We start from the raw sequence: 26,355 nt of genomic DNA, 5'->3' as shown, positions 1-26,355 counted from the left end.
AAATTGAGAAATTTTGTAAGGCCAACAAGAAAGAAACCAGAAAAAGGAAAGAAGCTTCGAGAGAAACTGAATTAGAAGCAGACATGGCTGATGAAAGAATTAGAATTGGTGTTGGTAATGCTGGAAATGGTCAAAATAATGAAAATGCAGCCCATGGTGAAGAGGTAGTAAATGCTAATCTGCCTAGGGGAAGTATGATGGATCATGCTTTTCCTCGTTTTGATGACTTGAGAGAGAGCATAGCAAGACCAAGAATTGATGTAAATAGTTACAAGATGGATTTTGGAGTCCTTCAAATGATTCAGAATTCTCAATTTGGGGTCATCCTTCGAAAATCCACACACACATCCAAGAAGTTTGCTATGATTTGTGACATGCAAAAACAACTGAGTATCCGATGATGATGCAAGGCTAAAATTGTTTCCATTCTCTTTGAAAGATAGAGCATTGGATTGGCTTGATTCTTTACCTCACAACTCAATTACAAATTGGGAGCACTCACCGATGTATTTCTTGCCCAATACTTTCCACTGAAAACTCAAGAGTTGAGGAATCAAATGATTGCTTTTAGACCAAGAGAAGATGAGACTCTTTATGAGTCATGGATGAGATGGAAGGAGTTGGAGAGACAATGTCCACATCATGCCATTCCTAAATGGATGATAAACCAGAATTTTTACACAAATGTCACTCCCGCTATCGGAGGAATCATTGATGCTCAAACCGGAGGGGAATTCATCATTAAGCATGAAGATGAAGCTTATGAGTTATTAGAGAAAATAGCAAAGAACAGTCATCTATGGAGTAGTCCAAGAGGGCCAACTCCAACTCAAAAAGGCAAGTTCTTGGAATGTATGAGCTTGATCCATTCAACATGATCAATGCCAAATTTGATGCACTCACTAATGTCCTTGCTAAGAAAATGGAGGATTTAAGTATGCTAGTCGGTTCATCATCATGCTCGAAGTTCTCAACAAGTTACTTATGCGAATGAACAATGAGTCGTGGAGTAGATTATCCTTCATATGCTTGGAGGAATCATCCCAATTTTTCATGGGAGAATCAGAAAATCAAGCTTCAACTCGTAACTTTCCATCACAACAACAAGAGCATCAATACCAACAACCTAGGCAACCACCACCTAGTTTTCAAAGAAAAGAATGCAAATCTGCACCTTTACCAAGACAAAGAAGAACAAAGTTCCACCACAGAGGCTTTATTACAACAAATTCTTGCTAATCAAATTAAGCGTGATGAAGAGTTGAGAGAGATGAAAGCAAGGCTGGAACAAATGCAAACACACAATAGGATCTGGAAAATCAGATTGCACAACAAGCATGCTCATCAAGTACCAATTCTATGGGGAAACTTCCTAGTCAAACAGAAAATCCAAGGGAGCAATGTCATGCCATCACACCGAGGAGTGGTAAAATAGTGCATAATGAGAAGAGTGAAAAGTTGAAAAGAGAGAAAATGAGGAAGATTTTGAGGAGATGAAAACAAAAGAGTGAAAAAGGGAGTGCAAGAAAAGGTAAAGAGGAGGTTGGAGAGAAAGAAGAGAAATATATACCTCCAGAGCCTTACAAGCCACGCCTTCCTTTCCACAGAGATTTCAAAAGCCAAGCTTGATAAGCAATTTGGGAAGTTCTTAGAGGTTTTGAAGAAGCTATATATAAATGTGCCTTTATCGATGCTCTTTCCCAAATGCCTTCTTATGCTAAGTTTTTGAAAGAAATTCTCTCAAACAAAAGAAGACTTGAAGATTATGAGATCAGAGCCTTAATCGAGGAATGCAGTGCTATCCTCCAAAGGAAACTTCCTCCAAAGCTCAAGGATCCAGGAGTTTTTCAATTCCATGCCATATTGGGGAATCATGTTCTATAAAAGCTTTATGTGATTTAGGGCTAGTGTAAGCCTTATGCCCCTCTCCATCTATGAGAAGCTTAACATGGGAGATCTTAAGCCAACCCACATTTCTCTTCTATGGCGACAGATCAATTAAATATCCGTAAGGGATCTTGGAAAATATACCATCAAGGTTGGAAAATTTTACATCCCATTGACTTTGTCATTTTGGACATGGAAGAGGATTCTCATATGCCAATCATTTTGGGAGGCCTTTCACGGCTACACCGGTGCTTTGATTGACGTGAAAGGTGAAAAGCTTACTCTTAGAATCTGAGAGGATCGCTTAGTCTTCAATATTGGCAATGATAAGAAGAAGCAACATGAAGATGTAGACTCTTGTTTGAGAATTGATATAGTTGATGAGTTAGTAAAAGAGCACTTTAGAAAGAGCTATCCAAGGCTTCTCTTGAAAGTTGTCTTATCCATGAAGGGAGTATCAATGATGAAAATCCAAAAGAGGCTGCATTTGCACAAGATTTGAATAGTAATCCACCTTGTCCTATGGCACCAATCTTTCAAGTTGAGGAAGTGGAGAAAAGTGAAGTAAAGCAACCATCTCTCAAAGAAAAAGATGCACCAAAGGTTGTCAAGAAAGAAATGGTCGGATTTTTAGACAAAGCAACAAGGATCTTCTCATGTGATGGAAAGAAAATGAAGTATAGATTCATTGAAGCACCTATTGGAAACAGAGGCAACAAATTCCAATTTCAGCCACCATGAAACATGAAAAGAGTCTAGCTAAGGACTATAAATTAGCGCTCTTGGGAGGCATCCCAAGTCCTTTTATTTTGCTTTTGTTGATTTACTTTCATTTTCATTAATTTTGTTTTTATCTTAAATTTCCTCAAATTCAATTTTTGACATTATTAAATCTTGTCCCTTGTAGATGTATATCAATGAAGAAAGGTCGTGAACTATTGGGAGCCGTAATCTGGTTATTGCAGAGGAAAATGCAATCTGCAGAAAAGGAAAAGTCTCAGCAGATAGATTCTGTCCTTGAGCCAACTGGTTTATGCAGAGAGGAAAGAAATTCTGCAGCAAAGAGGGTGTTTGCAGCAGATGGCTTGTGTTTTTGGTGAGGTTGGGTGTGAGACTTTTAAGTATGTGTGATTTTAATCTTAATATGGTGGTAAGTGAGTCATTTTTGCGCTTTTGAGCTTCTTTGGGTTGTAGGATTCAAGGTAAAAATGCTGCATTTTCTTGGCAAAACTTGGAGACTTCATTTCATCATTTGTGGTTAGATGCAACTTCATGCAAATTTTATGGAGTTTTATGTGCTAAATGTTGATTTGCAGAATTTGTCTTAAAATGGCATAGTTCTCAAAGGTCTTTTATGTAGGATCCATTTTTACATGCTTGTGTGATGCCTTTTTGATATACTTTGTATATATTGATGTGTTTTTGGTGAAACTTCTCATGGTTTATGCTTCATGGAATTATATTTCCTCATTCTAGGGTATTTTTCACACTTGCAATCCATGTTCTATTGCATTCTTGATCTTGCTAACTTGTGCATAAGCAACTGCATAGCTTATGCAATCCTGCATAACCACAATTCTTGCCATTTTCCACCTTTATTGCAAGTGCATAAGGAGAGTGCATAGCTTATGCACTTCTGCATAACCTCATTTTGTCAAATTTCATATCTGTCAAAATCTGCATAAGCAGAGTGCATAACCTATGCACTTCTGCATAACCAAAAACTCTGCATTTTCTCTCTCTGCCGAAGTCTGCATAAGCAGAGTGCATAACCTATGCACTTCTGCATAACCAAAAACTCTGAATTTCCAACTCTGCCGAAGTCTGCATAAGCAGAGTGCATAACCTATGCACTTCTGCATAACCAAAAACTCTGAATTTCCAATTCTGCCGAGGGGTGCATAAGCAGAGTGCATAACCTATGCACTTCTGCATGACCAGAAACCCAGAAAAATCAAACTTGCCGAGGGGTGCATAAGGAAGGTGCATAAGTTATGCACTTCCGCATAACCAAGAACTCCAAAAATTCAAACTTGCCGAGAGATGCATAAGGGGAGTGCATAACTTATGCACTCCCGCATGACTTCGCTCCTCAAAATTTCAAGGGTCACCGAAACTTGCATAAGGAGAGTGCATAACTTATGCACTTCCGCATGACCAAAAAATCCAAAAAAAAAAAAAAAAAAATTTTGCAAATATTTTACATAGCCTATGCAACCCTTATTGCCACTCATGCAGAACCGCACGGCTTATGCACCCTACTTATGCACATGTTCTGGAAAAGTTAAAACCTGCTGAGACTTGCATAAGGAGAGTGCATAACTTATGCACTGACAAAAAAAAAAAAAAAAAAAAAAATTTTGCAAATATTTTACATAGCCTATGCAACCCTTATTGCCACTCATGCGTAACCGCACGCTTATGCACCATACTTATGCACATGTTTTGGACAGAACTTTACTCTGCATAACCTTTACAGCCTCTTATGCATCAACATTATTCCTTCAATTCTCAGATTCTCTATACCAGGTAACTCTTTCCTTTTGCTCTTAAATTTCACAATTCCTGGTAATTTCTCTTTACTTTGAATTTTGATAATGCACTACTTGAGACATTGAGGACAATGTCTAATTTTGAGTTTGGGGGTGCACATTCATTTTGATTTTTGCTTCAATTTTTTTTTTTTTTTTTTTTTTTTACATTTTGAGTATAGGAACATCTCATCCCATTTCATTTACATATATTGTAAATATTTTACATATACATCCATACATACATATACATAACACATTTACACACACATTATACATCACTTAGAAATTATACACTTTGCACACAAATAGACTTCTTCCATTTAGTTAATGCATTGCTCATTTTTAGGAATCATGCATCATGCATTAAAATCTTTTGCCAAATCCCTTGAGTATTGAAAAGTTGCCTATGAGAGTGATTTGACTTACCTTTAGTTGGGTTTGTGGATTGAAAGTTTCCTAAGAGGTGCAAAGTTTTGAAGTATCTATCCCTTGCCTATATCTTCTTAGCCAAAAAGCCACCCAACTAGTCCTTTAGAGATTGGAGTGTTTAGAGGGAGTTATTGGATATAAGGTAGTCAAATGATGTCTCACCAATCCTAGAACAAATTTTCTAAACCTTTCAAGGCGAAATATCAGCTTATACTTGAAAAGAGAGATGATTAGGCATTCTTTGATTTAAACCTTCTCATTTTAAACCTTTGGCCCTTTTTCCTAATTAAAATTGACCTTTGAAAACCCCTTTGAGCCTTTTTATCCCTAATTTTTCTTGAAATCCTTATTGCTACCTAGCCAATGAACCAAACACTCCAACCCTTTTCATGAGAATAATATTGAATATTAGGTACACTTTCTAAAAAATAAAAATAAAATAAAATAAAATAAAGAAAAAATATACAAAAAAAGGGAGAAGAAGTGCTTGTCATCTTGTAAAAGTGCTAGTATATGTGCTTTTCACTATTGCCATTCAAAATGAAAGAAATCCACCCAAAGTATTGAAAGAAATGAGTTTGGGGGTGGCATTTTTAGGGACAATCATCAAAAGAAAATGCAAAATACAAGTCTAAAGTATCAAAATGTCCCTCCATTTTTATGTGTTTTGTAAACTATGCTAGCACTTGACAATTCTCATTGTGTACTTCTCTCCTCCATATATACAAAAAAAAAAGAAAAAAAGAAGAAAAAGAAAAAATTATAATAAAATAAGAAGTGTACCTTATGTTTAAAAATTGAAAATATTCTCATGCTTTGAATACTTTTTACCCATCTTTCTTCTTAGCCTCATTTTAAACCCCATGGCCTCATTACATCCCTAAAAAGACCTTTGATCTCTTGATAGTACTTGCTACATTAGTGGAGATAGGAGTAGAGAATTTGCCTATGGGATTGGAAAACTATTCATCTATTCATTCAATTCTATCATTCCATGTTGAGATACTTTGGTTATCAATTGTCCTAGAATTCTTTTTGAGCATGACTATCTCTTTTGATTTGTTGGTTTGGGGATTTTGAATGATAATTGACTTGATGGCTAAGCGGTGAAAGCTTGGATAAGCATTAGATTCTTTGCATTTTGAAGGATGGGTATATGGATTGCTGGTATGGCTGAAGGTGTGTTAAGTTACTTTAATAGGTGATTTTCATAGTTCTTTGGATAAGGCACCCCTAAAAATTTTTTGCATTTTATTTTAAAGTTTGCTTGAGGACAAGCAAAAGCTTGAGTTTGGGGGTATTTGATGCATACATTTTGCATAATCATTTAGGTTTAATTTCATAGCTATTTTATTTGATTATTAGTCACTTTTAGCTAATTTCATTAGTTATTTAGTTAGTTTTCCATAATTGTCAATTTTGGATTAATTTGTAATTTTTACTTTGTTTTGTAGGAAAAATGGTGTTTTTGAAGGACTAAAGAGAATTTTGCCATTGAGGAGTGTCTTCTACAGCAAAAAGATGTCAAAAACAAGTTTTCAAGCTGAAATATGCATTGACCAAACTGTGCATAACTTGCCGCATAAGCTATGCAGATCTGCATAAGGAGAAAGATCACTATTTCAGAACCAGCCGAAATGTGCATAAGGAGACTGCATAGCTTATGCACATTCTCGCCTCCCTTATGCACATTCACGAAATTGTGCATAACCTATGCACCAAGTCATGCAGCTTCGCATAAGTGACCCGTAACAGCTGTAATCGCATAAGGGACTGCATAACTTATGCAGTCCACTTATGCAGTCCCATGAAGAGTTCATTAATGAGCTGGCAGGAGATTCCCTCAAATAATTCCTCCTAGAACATACCATTTTAGGGCTCCATGTCAGAAAAATGCTATAAATAGTCCCATTTTCTCATTTTAGAAAGGAGGCAAGGAGAAAAGAAGAAGAGGAGAAGAGAGGCAGAATTTGAGGAGTCATTTTCACCTTCTACACCATTTTTAACCAAGATTTGCAGATTTCTTCCTTCCTTTACATTTTTCTACATTTCTAGTATTTAATTTCTTACTTCGTAGCTTAGATTAAAGCTTTATTTCCATTTAAACTCATCATATATTGTAATCATTATGGATAGTGAGTAGTTTACTTTTGATTCTGGAGTAAGGGATGTAATATTTTAGTTATTTTTGTGGATTTGAACTGGGTTAGTCCCAATTTAATGAATTTATGAGGTTTAATCCATTTCTTGTGTGCTTATTCACATGCTTAATGAAGGGCCCCATTAAGTTATGTTCTTAATCCTTGGTTGAAGCACCGAAAGGAGAAAACCAAGTGATAGTTAATCAAGAAATTGGACTTAATTAACTTAGATCTAGAAATAGACTAAGGGTTAAGAGGGTTTTAATAGATTGATTAAAGAACCTAATGGGTCTTGGTTAATTTTAACTCCACGAAAGTAGGATTAAGTTAATTAAGGCACTCTTTGTCTCACTCGAAAGAGTTTTCAAAGGATTTTAGAATTAATCTCCTTTAAACCCATAAATTTCATGGATTGGGCTAGCTAGGGAAAATCCCAAAATAGCTTGAATATGAAATCCCGAACTCCGGAATCGCCTTTTTATCATTGTTAATTTCTAATCGAATTTAATTACTTGCCATTTTGAATATTGCCATATTTGAACTTGCTTACTTCAATTTGATGCAATTTTAGTTTAATTAATACATTGTTGAATAGAATATTAATTTTGCACATTTAAATTGCATATCCCATTACCCATTAATTTACTACTTTAAATACTTCGATTTAGTCAACTTTTATATCAAAAATTCAATCATTAACACGACTCCTCGTGGGATCGATATTTTTCTATACTACTTGTACGACCCGTGCACTTGCGGTTGGGACGCATCAATTTCTTTCATAAAACATGTCAATTTATATCTTAACTTTCATTAGGAATCAATTTGATCAGCATTTAGACATGTAGAAATTCATTTACAACCCTTTATTCACAAAATGTTCAAAAAGGGTGAGTTATCATTTCAAGAGGGACACCTATTTGGTACCCTATTTTCTATCAATTCTTTGAACACCCTAAAGACAGAATTTGCTTCTATGGTCTTCATATAATTTGTATTCTAGTGTCTTACCTTTCATTTAAATCAAGATTCACCCCATTTCAACGTTTAGATCTCAAGTTATGCTCATTTTTCTACATACTGTCCAGTTTTTACTTGACCAAGTCTAGCTACAGTCAGAATGCATGGTTACTGTTCATAGGCCAATTTAACCATTTTAAAGATAGATTTCATCAAAGTAGTCTTCATAAGAAATGTTCCTACATGTTTTAAGTTTCTAATGGTTTAAGAATCACCTAATTTGAGGCCTATATTGTGAGTTATAGCTAATTTACCAACTATTGTTCATAGATGCAGTGTCCTCAGAATTCCAGGTTTCCAGATTTCCAGTTTAGGTTTGCACTTAACTTTCAAATATGTTACACCCAGAATTTGTACAGGGTCTCTAAAGCAAAATTTTAGACCTATGTCTTAGGTTTTCAAAGAATCTTGTAGCACCTCAATTGGATATGTACAGAGGGAGATATGCCCTGTTTACTACACGGAGGTCACAGGGCTGATTGTTGGAATTTCAGGAATTCCAATTTTTGCAATTATAACTTACTCTAAAATTTCAACCACTTTTCCTTAAGAATTGGTTCGGTTGATGTGTCCCAACCGCAAGTGCACGGGTCGTTCAAGTAGTATAGAAAAAGATATCATTCCCATGAGCAGTTGTGTTAATGATTGAATTTTTTATGTAAAATAAAATATGTTAAAATTGTATTTTAATCAAATTAATAAAAGAAATTTAGGAATTTGAAGCATAAGGTATGACAATACAAAACTAAATTCAAATAATGACTAATTTAATAATTCACAAAATAAAGAAATTGATAATAATGAAAATTAATAAAATGAGATTAAACTAAACACTCAAAAGTAAAATTCCAAGCAATAATTGATGAAAGACGATTCTGGAGTTAAGGGTTCATATTTAAGTCATTTTGGGATTTTCCCTAGCTAGCCCAATCCATGAAATTTATGGGTTTAAAGGAGATTAATTCTAAAATCCTTTGAAAACTCTTTCGAGTGAGACAAAGAGTGCCTTAATTAACTTAATCCTACTTTCGTGGAGTTAAAATTAACCAAGACCCATTAGGTTCTTTAATCAATCTATTAAAACCCTCTTAACCCTTAGTCTATTTCTAGATCTAAGTTAATTAAGTCCAATTTCTTGATTAACTATCACTTGGTTTTCTCCTTTCGGTGCTTCAACCAAGGATTAAGAACATAACTTAATGGGGCCCTTCATTAAGCATGTGAATAAGCACACAAGAAATGGATTAAACCTCATAAATTCATTAAATTGGGACTAACCCAGTTCAAATCCACAAAAATAACTAAAATATTACATCCCTTACTCCAGAATCAAAGAAAACTACTCACAATCCATGTTTAACACAAGAAATTCTAAGTAAAAGAGGAAATAAATCATGAAAATAAACTAAAACTAAAGAAACCCAATACAAGAAAGGTAGGAAATATGCAAGAAAGGAAAGAAAACTCCAAATCTGTCTGGAAATGGAGGGGGTGACGTTTTAGCTCCCCTTTTTGACTCTTCAGCTGCTGCTCCTCTTCTTTTCTTTTTCCTCCCCTTTCTAAAATGGGATAAGGGCCTTTTTATATCTTTTTCTCTGACAAGGAGCCCTAAAATGGTGTGTTTGAGGTGTGATTTTCTGAGGGAATCTTCTGCCAGCTCATTATGAAGTCTTTATGGGACTGCATAAGTGGACTGCATAAGTTATGCAGTCCCTTATGCAATTTTCGGCTGGTTTCTGGCTCTCTGTGCGAAACTGCATGAGCAGGGTGCAAGACTGCATAAGTTATGCAGTTTTCCGTGAGGTCGCATAAGCAAGGCACGAATCTGCATAAGTTATGCGGCAACTTATGCAGATTTCGGCAGGTTTGGGACATTGTTTCTTCTCCTTATGCAGAACTGCACAACTTATGCGGCAAGTTATGCGCAATTTGGCCAATGCATACTTCAACTTTGAAACTTGTTTTTGACATCTTTGGCTGCAGAAATCACTCCTCAATGGCAAAATTTCTTTTTAGTCCCTCAAAAATAACATTTTACCTACAAAACAAAGTAAAATTACGAATTAATCCAAAAATTGACAATAATGAAAAACTATTTAAATAACTAATGAAATTAGCTAAAAGTAACTAATAATCAAATAAAATGGCTATGAAATTAAACCTAAATGATTATGCAAAATGTATGTATCAAATACTCCCAAACTCAAGCTTTTGCTTGTCCTCAAGCAAACTTTAAAATATAATGCAATTTTTAGGGGTGCCTTATCCAAAGAGCTATGAAAATCACCTATTAAAGTAACTTAACACACCTTTAGCCATACCAACAATCCATATACCCATCCTTCAAAATGCAAAAAATCTAATGCTTATCCAAGCTTTCACCGCTTAGCCATCAAGTCGATTATCATTCAAAATTCCCAAACCAACCAATCAAAAGAGAGAGTCATGCTCAAAAGGAATTCTAGGACAATCAATAGTCAAAGTGTCTCTATATAGAATGATGGAATTAAATGAATGAATGGATAATTTTCCAATCCCATAGGCAAATTCCCTACTCCTATCTCCACTAATGTAGCAAGTACTATCAAGAGATCAAAGGTCTTTTTGGGGATGTAATGGGGCCATGGGGTTCAAAATGAGGCTAAGAAGAAAAAGGGGAAAAAGGATTCAAAACATGAGAATATTTTCAATCTTGAAAACATAAGGTACACTTCTTATTTTATTTTTTTTTTCTTTTCTTTATCGCTTTATATATATATATATATATGGAGGAGAGAAATACACAATGAGAATTGTCAAGTGCTAGCATATTTTACAAAACATATAAAAATGGAGGGACACTTTGATACTTTAAACTTGTATCTTGCATTTTCTTTTGATGATTGTCCCTAAAAATGCCACTCCCAAACTCATTTCCTTTAATTACTTTGGGTGGATTTCTTTCAATTTGAATGACACTAGTGGAAAGCACATATACTAGCACTTTTACAAGATGACAAGCATTTCTTCTCCCTTTTATTGTATTTTTTTTCTTTTTTTCTTTTTTTTTATATGTACCTAATATTATAAATAATTATTCTCATGAAAAGGGTTGGAGTGTTTAGTTCATTGGCTAGGTAGCAATAAAGGTTTCAAGAAAAATTAGGAATAAAAAGGCTTAAAGGGGTTTGCAAGGGTCAATTTTAATTAGAAAAGGGCCAAAGGTTTAAAATGAGAAGGTTTAAATCAAAGAATACCTAATCATCTCTCTTTTCAAGTACAAGCTAGTATTTCACCTTAAAAGGTTTAGAAAATTTGTTCTAGGATTGGTGAGACATCATTTGACTACCTTATATCCAATAACTCCCTCTAAATACTCCAATCTCTAAAGGACTAGTTGGGTGGCTTTTTGGATAAGAAGATATGGGCAAGTGATAAACACTTCAAAACCTTGTACCTCTTAGGAAACTTTCAATCCACAAACCCAACTAAAGGTAAGTCAAATCACTCTCATAGGCAACTTTTCAATACTCAAGGGATTTGGCAAAAGATTTTATTTCATGATGCATGATTCCTAAAAATGAGCAATGCATTAACTAAATGGAGGAAATCTATTTGTGTGCAATGTGTACAATTTCTAAGTGATGTATAATGTGTGTGTAAATGTGTTATGTATATGTATGTATGGATGTATATGTAAAATATTTACAATATATATGTAAATGGAATGGGATGAGATGTTCCTATACTCAAAATGTGAAAAATGTAGCAAAAATCAAAATGCACACCCCCAAACTAAAAATTGGACATTGTCCTCAATGTCTAAAGTAGTGCATTATCAAAACTTAAAGCAAAAGGAATGACCACGAATAGTTAAATTTAAGAGCAAAAAGAAAGAGTTACCTGGTATAGAGCAGATGTGAATTCAAGAGATGATGGTGATGCATAAGAAGCTGCACAGGTTATGCAGAATAAAATGCTGTACAGAACAGGTGCATAAGGAGAGTGCATAAGCTGTGCAGTTCTGCATGAGTTGCATAAGGGACTGCACAGGCTATGCAGGATATTTGCATAAGGAGTTTGGAGGAGGAAAGAAGAAAGTGAAAGAGGTAGAGGAAAGTTAGGGCATCGGGCGGTGAAAAGAGGTGTGGGCAGGATGAGTAATGCCGAGAAAAATGAATGTTGGGGGGGGGGGGTGTGTGAATAGGAACGACAGGAAGTGGGAGGTGGGAAAGTGGGGTGCCGAAAGTTCTTTTGTTTTTTTTTTTTTTATTTGCACAGGACATGTGAAAAACTGCATAAGGGGAGAATGTGTGCATAAGTTATGCACTCTCTTATGCAAGTTTCGGCAGAAATTTATAGTGTGAAAAGTTAGTTATGCAAAAGTGCATGACTTATGCACTGCCTTATGCAAGTTTTGGAAGAAAATAAGTGGTCTAAAAAATTGATTATGCAAAAGTGCATAATCTATGCACTCCCTTATGCAGATTTCGGCAGAAAATGGGAGTGTGAAATATTAGTTATGCAAAAGTGCATAACTTATGCACTCCCTTATGCAAGTTTCGGCAGAAAATGGGATTCCAGAAAATGTGGTTATGCAAAAGTGCATAACTTATGCACTCCCTTATGTAGATTTCGGCAGAAAATGGAAATGCAGGATTTGAAGTCATGCAAGAGTGCATAAGTTATGCACACGCTTATGCAAGTTTCAGCAGAAATAAAATTTAGCAAAAATGTGGCTGTGCAGAATTGCATAAGCTATGTACATCCTTATGCAGATTGCAGCAGAGATGAAAAATGGTAAGAATTTGGTTATGCAAGCTTGCATAAGGATGTAATCCTTATGCAGATTTCAGCAGATGAAAAATGGCAAAAATTTGGTTATGCAGGATTGCATAAGTTATGCATAGGCTTATGCAGGGTTCAGCAGAGATGAAAAATGGCAAAAATGTAGCAGTGCAGAATTGCATAAGCTATGCACATCCTTATGCAGATTTCAACAAGATTGAGATTACAATTGAAAATGATTTGCAAGTTTGAAAAATACACTAGAATGAAGAAATATAATTCTATGAAGCACAAATTATGAGAAATTATCACTAAAAACACATCAATATATACAAAATCCATCACAATTGCATCATACAAGCTTGTAGAAGTAAGTTCTGCATAAGAGGCATTTGTGAATTATGCCATTTCAACTCAAACTCTGCAAATTAACATTTAGCACATTAAAACTCAATAAAAATCTGCATAAAGTTGCATTTATCCACAAAAAAAATGGACTCTCCAAGTTATGCCAAGAAAATGCAGCATGTGCACATTGAATCACATAACCCACATAAGCTCAAAAATACAAAAATGACCCACTTACCATCATATTAACATGATAAGAACAAATACTTAAAAGTTACACACCCAACCTCACAAAGAAGCAAATGCCATGTTCTGCAGACCCCTTTTTGCTAAAAGTTTCATTTCTCTGCATAAACCAAGAAGAAGACCTGCGCAGGATATGCAATGAAAATAAAACAATCTTGGGAGAGTTAATGGATAAAATATCAGATTAAGAGTTACTCCCCAGCAGTGCAACAACCTTCCTCCATTGAAATACATCTACAAAAGACAAAATTCAACAATGTCAAAAATTGAATTTGGGGAGATTTAAGACAAAAACAAAAGTAATGCAAATAAAAGTAAATCAACAAATGCAAAATAAAAGAACTTGGGGTGCCTCCTAAGAGCGCTAATTTATAGTCCTTAGCTGGACTCTTTTCGTGTTTCATGGTGGCTGAAATTGGAATTTATTGCCTCTGTTTCCAATAGGTGCTTCAATGAATCTATACTTCATTTTCTTTCCATCACATGAGAAGATCCTTGTTGCTTTGTCTAAAAATCCGACCATTTCTTTCTTGACAACCTTTGGTGCATCTTTTTCTTTGAGAGATGGTTGCTTTACTTCACTTTTCTCCACTTGCTCAACTTGAAAGATTGGTGCCATAGGACAAGGTGGATTACTATTCAAATGTTGTGCAAATGCAGCCTCTTTTGGATTTTCATTATTGATACTCCCTTCATGGATAAGACAACTTTCAAGAGAAGCCTTCGGATAGCTCTTTCTAAAGTGCTCTTTTACTAACTCATCAACTATATCAATTCTCAAACAAGAGTCTACATCTTCATGTTGCTTCTTCTTATCATTGCCAATGTTGAAGACTAAATGATCATCTCCGACTCTGAGAGTAAGCTTTTCACCTTTCACGTCAATCAAAGCACCAGCTGTAGCTAGGAAAGGCCTCCCCAAAATGATTGGGATATTAGAATCCTCTTCCATGTCCAAGATGACAAAGTCAACAGATATGTAGAATTTCCCAACCTTCAGAGGCACATTCTCCAAAATCCCTTCAGGATACTTAATTGATCTGTCAGCTAACTGAAGAGAAATGTGGGTTGGCTTAAGATCTCCCATGTTGAGCTTTTCATAGATGGAGAGGGGCATAAGGCTTACACTAGCCCCTAAATCACATAAAGCCTTTATAGAACATGATTCCCCAATGTGGCATGGAATTGAAAAACTCCCTGGATCCTTGAGCTTTGGAGGAAGTTTCCTTTAGAGGATAGCACTGCATTCCTCAGTTAAGGCTACAGTCTTATAATCTTCAAGTCTTCTTTTGTTTGAGAGAATTTCTTTCAAAAACTTAGCATAAGAAGGCATTTGGGAAAGAGCATCAATAAAAGGCACATCTATATATAGCTTCTTTAAAACCTTTAAGAACTTCCCAAATTGCTTATCAAGCTTGGCTTTTTGAAATCTCTGTGAAAAGGGAAGCTGTGGCTTGTAAGGCTCTGGAGGTATATATTTCTTTTCTTTCTCTCCAACCTCCTCTTTACCTTTTTTTGCACTCCCTTTTTCACTCTTTTGTTTTTCATCTCTCTCAACATCTTTCTCATTTTCTCTCTTCTCAACTTTTTCACTCTTCTCAGTAAGCACTATTTTACCACTCCTCAGTGTGATGGCATGACATTGCTCCTTTGGATTTTCTGTTTGACTAGGAAGTTTCCCCATAGAATTGGTACTTGATGAGCATGCTTGTTGTGCAATTTGATTTTCCAGCATCCTATTGTGTGTTTGCATTTGTTCCAGCCTTGCTTTCATCTCTCTCATCTCTTCATCATGCTTAGTTTGGTTAGCAAGAATTTTTTGTAATAAAGCTTATGTGGTAGAACTTTGTTCTTGCTGTTTTGGTAGAGGTGCAAGATTTGCATTCTTTTGCTAAAAACTAGGTGGTGGTTGCCTACATTGTTGGTATTGATGCCCTTGTTGTTGTGGTGGAAAGTTCTGAGTTGAAGCTTGATTTTGCTGATTCCCCCATGAAAAATTGGGATGATTCCTCCAAGCATATGAAGGATAATCTACTCCACAGCTCATTGTTCCTTCTGCATAAGTAACTTGTTGAGAACTTCCAGAGCATGATGATGAACTGACTAGCATACTTAAATCCTCCATTTTCTTAGCAAGGACATTAGTGAGTGCATCAAATTTGGCATTGATCATGTTGAATGGATCAAGCTCATACATTCCAGCAACTTGCTTTTTTTTAGTTGGAGTTGACCCTCTTGGACTACTCCATAGATGACTGTTCTTTGTTATTTTCTCTAACAACTCATAAGCTTCATCTTCATGCTTAATGATGAATTCCGCTCCAGTTTGAGCATCAATGATTCCTCTGATAGCAGGAGTGATATTTGTGTAAAAATTCTGGTTTATCATCCATTTAGGAATGGCATGATGTGGACATTGTCTCTCCAACTCCTTCCATCTCATCCATGACTCATAAAGAGTCTCATCTTCTCTTGGTCTAAAAGCAATCATTTGATTCCTCAACTCTTGAGTTTTTCCAGGTGGAAAGTATTGGGCAAGAAATGCATCAGTGAGCTGCTCCCAATTTGTAATTGAGTTGTGAGATAAAGAATCAAGCCAATCCAATGCTCTATCTTTCAAAGAGAATGGAAACAATTTTAGCCTTGCTGCATCATCAGACACTCCTGGTTGCTTTTGCATGTCACAGATCATAACAAACTTTTTAAGATGAGTATGAGGATTTTCTGAAGGATGACCTCTGAATTGAGAATTCTGAATCATTTGTAGTACTCCAAAATCCATCTTATAACTATTTGCATCAATTATTGGTCTTGCTATGCTCTCTCTCTCAAGTCATCAAAACGAGGAAAAGCATGATCCATCATACTTCCCCTAGGCACATTAGCATTTACAACCTCTTCACCTTGGGCTGCATTTTCATTGTTTCGATCATTTCCAACATTACCACCACCAATTCTAATTCTTTCATCAGCCATGTCTCCTTCAATTTCAGCTGCTCTCAGTGCTTCTTTTCTTCTTCTAGTTTCTTTCTTGTTAGCTCTACAAAACTTCTCAATTTCAGGATTAAACAATAAGGATGTGTCACTTGTGCTTTTAGCTCTTCTCATAAAAGATTAAGAGTACCTAAAAAAGAACAAACAAACACAAAATGAAAAGATAACAAAGATAAAACTAGAAACAACTAAAATAATCAAGAATTCAATCTTAAACAAACAACTCCCCGGCAACGGCGCCAAAAACTTGATGTCTCCCAACTGCAAGTGCACGGCTCGTTCAAGTAGTATAGAAAAAGATATCGTTCCCACGAGGAGTTGTGTTAATTATTGAATTTTTGATGTAAAATTAAATATGTTAAAATTGTATTTTAATCAAATTAATAAAAGAAATTTATGAATTTGAAGCATAAGGTATGAAAATGCAAAACTAAATTCAAACAATGACTAATTTAATAATTCACAAAATAAAGAAATTGATAAAAATGAAAATTAATAAAATGAGATTAAACTAAACACTCAAAAGTAAAATTCCAAGCAATAATTGATGAAAGACGATTTTGGAGTTAAGGGTTCATATTTAAGTCATTTTGGGATTTTCCCTAGCTAGCCCAATCCATGAAATTTATGGGTTTAAAGGAGATTAATTCTAAAATCCTTTGAAAACTCTTTCGAGTGAGACAAAGAGTGCCTTAATTAACTTAATCCTACTTTCGTGGAGTTAAAATTAACCAAGACCCATTAGGTTCTTTAATCAATCTATTAAAACTCTCTTAACCCTTAGTCTATTTCTAGATCTAGGTTAATTAAGTCCAATTTCTTGATTAACTATCACTTGGTTTTCTCCTTTCGGTGCTTCAACCAAGGATTAAGAACATAACTTAATGGGGCCCTTCATTAAGCATGTGAATAAGCACACAAGAAATGGATTAAACCTCATAAATTCATTAAATTGGGACTAACTCAGTTCAAATCCACAAAAATAACTAAAATATTACATTCCTTACTCCAGAATCAAAGAAAACTACTCATAATCCATGTTTAACACAAGAAATTCTAAGTAAAAGAGGAAATAAATCATGAAAATAAACTAAAACTAAAGAAACTCAATACAAGAAAGGTAGGAAATATGCAAGAAAGGAAAGAAAACTCCAAATCTATCTGGAAATGGAGGGGGTGACGTTTTAGCTCCCCTTTTTGACTCTTCAGCTGCTGCTCCTCTTCTTTTCTTTTTCCTCCCTTCTAAAATGGGATAAGGGCCTTTTTATATCTTTTTCTCTGACAAGGAGCCCTAAAATGGTGTGTTTGAGGTGTGATTTTCTGAGGGAATCTTCTGCCAGCTCATTATGAAGTCTTTATGGGACTGCATAAGTGGACTGCATAAGTTATGCAGTCCCTTATGCAATTTTCAGCTGGTTTCTGGCTCTCTGTGTGAAACTGCATGAGCAAGGTGCAAGACTACATAAGTTATGCAGTTTTTCGTGAGGTCGCATAAGCAAGACACGAATCTGTATAAGTTATGCGGCAACTTATACAGATTTCGGCAGGTTTGGGACATTGTTTCTTCTCCTTATGCAGAACTGCACAACTTATGCGGCAAGTTATGCACAATTTGGCCAATGCATACTTCAACTTTGAAACTTGTTTTTGACATCTTTGGCTGCAGAAATCACTCCTCAATGGCAAAATTTCTTTTTAGTCCCTCAAAAATAACATTTTACCTACAAAACAAAGTAAAATTATGAATTGATCTAAAAATTGACAATAATGAAAAACTATTTAAATAACTAATGAAATTAGCTAAAAGTGACTAATAATCAAATAAAATGGCTATGAAATTAAACCTAAATGATTATGCAAAATGTATGTATCATCGGTCAAAACACAGAAATGGTAGATCTATGTCTTAAGAAAATTTTGGTATAAATTACATCTCAATTGGAGCTCTAAAACTCAACTTATAGATAAATTAGTACATATTGCTCACTGAATATACTATCCTGGCAATCACCATTTAAGGGTGCATAAAGTAATAATTTCTATAATAAGTTTATACAAACACTTACCTCAACTTAGTTCCACCAATTTACTCCTAATTGCAAGCACTTTTCATCAAAAATCCCAAGCCAAATCAATGTTTGAACTTAGTCAACCACACCAATAATTCTATCTCACCAATTAGCTCACAATTTCTTGATTTTTTTCCTTCTCTTTCACTTTGATTTCATACTTTGATCATCAAATCCTTCAATTCCAACATAAATCATCATCTTTGATCTATTAATCAGGGTTTTTATTTGAGTTTTGGTGAAAGAAAAATGAAGAAAGATAAGAGGGAAAGGTGGCCAGTTGAATGGATAAAAGAAGAAGACATTAATTTTATCTTTATGTGAGCTTGATATTTATCCCTTCTTGCATATATCTCTTTACCATTGGTCCCCTCTTTGACTTGTTTAATTAGTGATTAATTAACTTAATATATCATACTTAATAATTCTAATTAAACTCAATTATGTCCTAAGTTGGAAAATTTTAATTTTTTCCTCCCAAACTTCATTAATTTTGCAACAAAGTCCATAGGTATCTTTTTAAAATTTTTAATTTAACCCCTCATGTAATCCAGTTTACATACCATATTCAATATTTAGTTTCTCACTAAAATATGCTAAATACGGTCTGTAAATTTGGGGCATTACAGTGCCTACCCCGACTTTTTCATAATAAGGATCAGATCCCAGCGAGTCAAGCTCTAGCCGTGTCTACTCATCCTACCCATATCCATATACACACCACATGCACACTAACTCTCACACGCAGCTCCAGATCGCTATAAAGCAATAACCACAATAATGTCATCAAATACAATGCAATATAAGGCGTGCCTAGCAAATAGCTATGTACATACATCTATAAGTGATGCATGAACATGCCTTGAATACATAATAATATTGAAATTATAAATAAAATTAATATCTACTCACAGTATTTACAAATCACTGCAGCGGCTGGAAAGAGGAGGAAGGTTGACCCGGCTCACCTAAATAATTATATTACAACTTCATCATTATTAAATTCAAAACAAAGCTTTAAAAAGGCAAAAGACGCCCTAATTTATGCCGGAAATCCGTCAGAGTTCCCCTTGTACTTAGGATCTACCCAACCTGCAAAGGGGTTCAAATAATATTTCTAAAGCCACACATCATCTCCCATATCCACATCTCATCAACATCATATGGTCCCTCCTGGGCCCTCCAAAATAGTCAATACTCACAAACTTAAAAAATTACATTTTAGTCCCTGAAAGTAAAATTCTTTAACAATCATTCAAATGAGCTCTAAAATTTGTAAAATTTTGCCTTGCAGTCCTTAGCAATATTATAAAGCTAACGCAAAAGGACTTACAATTTTCTAGCTACCCACGAATATTTTATAGATTTTTATTCTAAATTTGGCACTAGGTAAATAAAGAAACACAAGGTTCGGGTTTTACCTACACCAATTCTGATGCTTGGAACACGTCTGGGGCATCTGCAAATGGTGGCGAAGACTGTAATTCCAATCCGATTCTGAAACGATTCTAGCAGCCAGTCTGTCCGGCTTGAAATTACAGATTGGGGCGACGGTTGAATTTTCACGAAACGAAGGTACCTATGGGAAGCCCACGACACCAGGGGTTATAATAAAATTATTACAAAATTAAATAAGCTCATTTAAAGCTTGGAAAAACACTGCAAAGTTTGCGGAACCTAGTGAATTTTCAGTGTTAGAAAATTTTGAAATTTATATTGCCACGAAGATCTCGTCGTATGGAGCACGCTAGTATTCTAGGAATTTTCATGGGGTTTCCGATTTGGGAGAAATTTTGACCAAAAATCAAAATGGGTTAAAACTTTCTATACTAAAATCGGACAATCCGCTCTATAAAAATTTGTGATCTTGGTGTTTATTAAAAACTCCCGAGGTGTAGATGAGGTTTGGTACAAGACCCGATCCAATTGGTGGTCAGATCGATCGGATTTTGGTCGAGAAGCTGAACAGTCGCACCGCATGTAAGGGACTTCTAGCGCATTATTTCGACGTTCCAGGAGGCTGTCGGCGGCGAGGGAGGGCTCAGGTTGGTTGCCGATGAGTGGGGGAGGGTGGGGAGGTGGTAGCTGGTACCAGGTGGGGAGGAGAGAGGAGAGAGAAATCGAAAGGGAAAGGGGAGGAGGTCTGTGTGTGGGAAAAAGAGGAGGGGAGAAAAAGAAACTCGGTCCGATTCGATCGATCTGATCCAGTCCAATCCGATTCAGCCGATTCGATTCAGGATACCTAAAATTGAATTTTTACTCTGTCCTGGGACCAAAAATGAGATCCAAAATTTTCAAAAAAAATTACAGAAAACTCAAAAAAATTCTTGGAGTCCAAATATATTTTTAGCTTTGCCACATGATCTTCAAATTAATTTTTAAAAATCAATGAAATTTATTGTCTTAAGATCTCAATCAAGTTAGGTGCATTAAGGATAAAGAAGGAAAAGTGTTGGTGAAAGATGAGGACATTAAAGAAAGATAGAGAAATTATTTTAATAATCTCTTTAATAATAGTCAAAATTGTAATAGCGTGAATATAGATTATAGAACAATAGAAAAGAATGTGAATTATACTAGAAGGATTAGATATTTAGAAGTAAAGGAAGCACTTAAGAGAATAAAAGTGGGTAAAGCCTGTGGACCCGATGAAATACCAATTGAAGTGTGGAAGTATTTGAGAGATATGAGAGTGGCATGATTAACTAAATTATTTAATAAAATTCTAAACTCAAAGAAAATGCCTGATGAATGGAGAAGAAGTATCTTAGTACCTATTTTTAAAAATAAGGGAGACATACAGAGTTGCTCAAACAATAGGGGAATTAAACTCATGAGCCATACTATGAAGTTGTGGGAGAGAGTTGTGGAGCATCGACTACGTCTTGATACTTCTATCTCTCTTAATCAATTTGGTTTCATGCCCGGTCGTTCAACTATGGAAGCAATTTTTCTCATTAGAAGCTTGAAGGAGAAATATAGATATGTGAATAAAGATCTGCACATGGTTTTTATTGATTTGGAGAAGGCTTATGATAGTGTTCCAAGAGATGTCTTATGGAATGTGTTAAAACAAAATAGGGTATCTATTAGGTACATACAAGTGTTGAAAGATATGTATGAAGGAGCAACTACTATTGTGCGCACGGTGGGAGGGGACACAAGAGATTTTCTGATCTCAATTGGATTACACCAAGGATCAGCCATAAGCCCTTACCTTTTTACATTAGTTTTAGATGAATTGACGAAAAATATACAAGAGAGTATTCCTTGGTGCATGATGTTTGCGGATGATATTGTTCTGATAGATGAGACACGAGAAGGACTCAATAGAAAGCTAGAGCTTTGGAGAAGTGCTCTAAAGTCAAAGGGTTTTAAGTTAAGTAGAACGAAGACAGAATACATGCATTGCAAGTTCAGTGAAGGCCAAACTGGTGATAGGGAAAGAGTTAGTTTGAATGGAGTGGTACTGTCCCAAAGTAATCACTTTAAATATCTAGGCTCGGTCCTTCAAGTAGATGGGAGATGTGAGGAAGATGTTAGTTATAGGATTAAAGCCGGAGGGTTGAAGTGGAGACGTGCCACGGGAGTTTTATGTGATCGTAAGATTCCCAATAAGTTGAAAGGAAAATTTTACCGTACAGCCATACGATCGGCTATGTTATATGGTAGTGAGTGTTGGGCAGTGAAAGAGTCGTGTGCGTCTAAGATAAGAGCTGTGGAGATGAGAATATTAAGGCGAATGAGTGGCCATACTAGACTAGATAAAGTCCGTAATGAGAGTATTAGAGAAAAGGTAGGAGTGGTGCCAATTGAAGATAAGTTGAGAGAAGGGAGATTGAAGTGGTTTGGTCATGTGAAGCATAGAAATACGAAGGCTCCAGTTAGACAAGTAGAGCACATTAGGTTAGAGGATAGAAAGAAAAAAAGGGGTTGACCTAAATTGACTTAGAGGAGAGTAGTACAACATGACCTAGAAGCATTACACATTTCTAAGGATTTAACCCAAAATCGTTTAGAATGGAGAAACGAATCCATATAGCCGACCCCAAATTTTTGGGATAAAGACTTAGTTGAGTTGAGTTGAGTTGAGTTAATGAAATTTATTGTCTTAAGAAAATCAAACCTGATTTTTAAAATTCAAAAAAAAATTCCAAATAAAATTTTCGTAGTAGTTAATATAATAAAATAATAATATTTACATATTAAATAATTATTTAAAAATTAAGGGTGTTACAGATTTTGAGAAGAGTTACCGTAGATAATGCAAGTCTATATCCTAGGGGTGAGAATTATTTGATTTGAATTGAATAAACTGAACCAAACTATCTTAATTTAGTAATTTAGTTCGGTTTTTAAGATAATTTGGTTCGGTTCGATTTTATTTTTTAAGAATTTTGGTTATTTTGATTCGATTTGATTTTGTGGAGAAATAAATGAGTTGAATCAAATTAAATCAAATTACTTTATTGATTTTTAAATTGATTTATTTTTATAGGAAATTTATGAATTATATGTAATTTTGTATATTTAAATTGTTTAATTTCATTTATTAATGGTTATTGGTTCAAACTAAGGTCAAAATTAAATTAAATAACTTGAAAATTAAGTCTAAATTAAAAAATCCATCAAAACTTAAAAACCGAATGGTTTAAATCGAACCGAATAAAAAAAGAGCTGTTTAGTTTAGTTCGATTTTTCATTCATTTCGATTCAGTTCAATTTCTAAAATATAATAATTAAGTTAATTCAATTTTGATGATTCGGTTCGATTCAATTTGATTTAAACTGAATACTCAGCCCTACTGTATCCTGTGGAATGTTTTCAAAATAGATAGAAAGGATGGGAGTTGAGGAAGAATAGGAGGATCTTGGTCCATGTTGCTTCACTCCTTTTTTCCCATCACATGATCCCTCATGAAGTGATAATTTATATCCACATCTATATGTTTCATCCTTTCATGAAATATGGGATTTGAGGCAATATGCAAATGTTATTAATTACAGCAAATCAATTTTATTTGTTTATCATTTTTACGTTTTAATTCTTTAAAAAAGTTGCTTTAACTAGATAAGGTCATAAATTATTAGAGTCATACTTAAATACTCTACTTTGCACTTAATCCAATTACTACATCTTACTTTTTTAAGATATTAAATTTTCCTCAATTACGATATAATACTTTTATAGTAGATTGTCGATCAACGAAAATCTAATGTATATATATATAAAGTAAAGAGGTATTATAAGAAAATGACACATGACACTTTTCTTGAAAAGCTTGTCACATGTCACCTTCCATAAATAGTCTTCTTTATATTAATTATTATATAATTTTTTTTATTTCTCTTTTAATTACAATTTTTATTTACAGTGTTACCTTAATATTTATAATTTGAATTATTATTTCTTTCAAAATTTGATTTTTAAAAATTAAGATTTTATAGTTAAATTCAATATTTAAAAATTATTTATATTATTTTATAAATACTAATTATCATTTAATTTTTTTTTATTTTTCTTTTCATTATCATTATTATTTACAATACTACCTTAATATTTATGATTTAAATTATTATTTTTTTTTAAATTTAATTTTAAAAATTAAAGCCTTTTATGATTAAATGTAATATTTAAAAATTATTTATATTTTTTTCATAAATTTATTTATGCAAAAATATTATTTACCACATGTTACCCTTAATAATAATAATAATAATAATAATAATAATAATAATAATAATAATAATAATAATAATAATAATAATAAAAGGTCATTAATAGCCATTAGTTTAAAGAAAATACACTATTAATTTATGATCTTATAATTAATTATAAATACTCTCATTTATACTAATTATTATTTATTTTTTTTATTTCTCTTTTAATTATCATTATTATTTACAATACTACCTTAATATTTATTATTTAAATTATTATTTTTTTAATATTTAATTTTAAAAATTAAGATATTTTGTAATTAAGCCATTAGTTTAAAGAAAATTAACTGCTAATTTATGATCTTATAATTAATCATAAATACTCACTTATACTAATTATTATTTAATTTTTTTAATTTCTCTTTTAATTATCATTATTATTTACAATACCACCTTAACATTTATGATTTAAATTATTATTATTTTAATATTTAATTTTAAAAATTAAGACATTTTATAATTAAATATAATATTTAAAAATTATTTATACTATTTTATAAATATTAATTATTATTTAATTTTTTCTATTTCTCTTTTAATTATCATTATTATTTACAATACTATCGTAACATTTATGATTTAAATTATTATTTTCTTTAAAATTTAATTTTTAAAAATTAAGACATTTTATGATTAAATACAATATTTAAAAATTATTTATATTATTTTTTTTATAAATTTATTTATACAAAAATATTATTTACCACATTTTACCCTCCATAATAATAATAAAAGGTTATTGATTTGTAATATAATAATCAATTATCATATAATTTAATCAACCTTCAATATCTTTAATAAATATTTTATTACATTGTTATAATTTTTATTATTTTTATTATGACACAACAAGAAATTAAAAAAATAGCTACGAAAATTAAATACCAAATAAGATTATATTTCATTGGTAATCAGTAATTACCAATGAAACTTTTTCGTCCATAAATACTAGCGTATGTAATTTTTACCGGTGAAAAAAATATTGTTGCTAAATTTATCGACGAACTATTTCATAGGTAAATTAAAATTTTTTTGTAGATAATTTCATAGGAGATTTTACTCTTATAAATCACTGACTATTTACCGATAATATTTTTCGTTGGTAATTACCGACAACAACAAATTTTTGTAGCTAATTTTTATTTCATTTTTTTAATTTAATTTTTAATTTTTCATTTAATTTAATTTTTAATTTAAATTAACTTTTAAATTTAATTTAATTTTTAATTTAAATTAACTTTTAATTTTAATTTTTAAATTAAATTCAATTTAATTTATTTTTTATTATTTATTATTTTTATATTAAATATTAATTATTTTAATTTAAATGCAAAATTAATTTTTAATTTTTTTAGATTTAATTGACTTTAAAAAATATTACTAGCGGGGCCCAAAGTAAGCCCCACATAGTGGCTATGCCACAATTGCCCTATGTTGGGGAATGATTTTCCTTTTATAGATAAACTCACTCCCCTTCTATCTATTCACAAACGATGTGAGAATTTCACACTTTTTGTGATTTACTAATGAATTACCGACTAAAAATTTTTATAGGTATTTATTTTAAAATTCTATTTTTTATTTTCTCCTTAATATTACCTACGAAAATTTATTTTGTTAGTAATTACCGATGAAAACTTTTCGTAGGTAAAATTTTTTGAGTTTTTTAAAATTTTTCTTTTTTATTTTCTTCTTGGTATTACCAACTAAATATGATTTGTTGGTAATTACCAACGGAAAATTTTCATAGATATTTATTTTAAAATTTTATTTTTTATTTTCTCCTTAATATTACCTACGAAAATTGATTTCGCTGGTAATTACCGACGAAAATTAACTTTTCGTAGGTAAAATTTTTTGAGCTTTTAAAAATTTTTTTTTTTATTTTCTTCTTAGTATTACCGATAAAATATGGTTCGTTGGTAATTACGATAAAAAATTTTCGCATGTATTTATTTTAAAATTTTATTTTTTATTTTTTTTTAATATTACCTACAAAAATTGATTTCGTTAATAATTACCGATGAAAATTAACTTTTTGTAAGTAAAATTTTTTTGGCTTTTTAAAATTCTTCTTTTCAATTTTCTTCTTAGTATTACCGATTAAATGTGTTTCGTTGGTAATTATCGACAAAAAATTTTCGTAGGTATTTATTTTAAAATTTTATTTTTTATTTTCTCCTTAATATTACCTACAAA

The 26,355-nt window shown here is 33.0% G+C and overlaps 2 non-coding genes across 2 annotated transcripts; one reads left to right on the top strand and one right to left on the bottom strand.

Annotated features, from left to right (window-relative positions):
* Positions 1-541: 541 nt before the first annotated feature.
* On the bottom strand, positions 542-649 carry LOC131170050 (small nucleolar RNA R71). Its single transcript, XR_009140992.1, has one exon. It is a non-coding gene; the product is annotated as a small nucleolar RNA R71 (small nucleolar RNA).
* A 15,122-nt stretch (positions 650-15,771) lies between these two features.
* LOC131170049 (small nucleolar RNA R71) lies at positions 15,772-15,879 on the top strand. The gene has a single exon (XR_009140991.1). It is a non-coding gene; the product is annotated as a small nucleolar RNA R71 (small nucleolar RNA).
* Positions 15,880-26,355: the final 10,476 nt, after the last annotated feature.

This window comes from Hevea brasiliensis, chromosome 10 (assembly GCF_030052815.1).
Source record: "Hevea brasiliensis isolate MT/VB/25A 57/8 chromosome 10, ASM3005281v1, whole genome shotgun sequence".
In the NCBI taxonomy this organism is placed as follows: Eukaryota; Viridiplantae; Streptophyta; class Magnoliopsida; order Malpighiales; family Euphorbiaceae; genus Hevea; species Hevea brasiliensis.
This window is presented reverse-complemented; position numbering and strand designations above follow the sequence as displayed.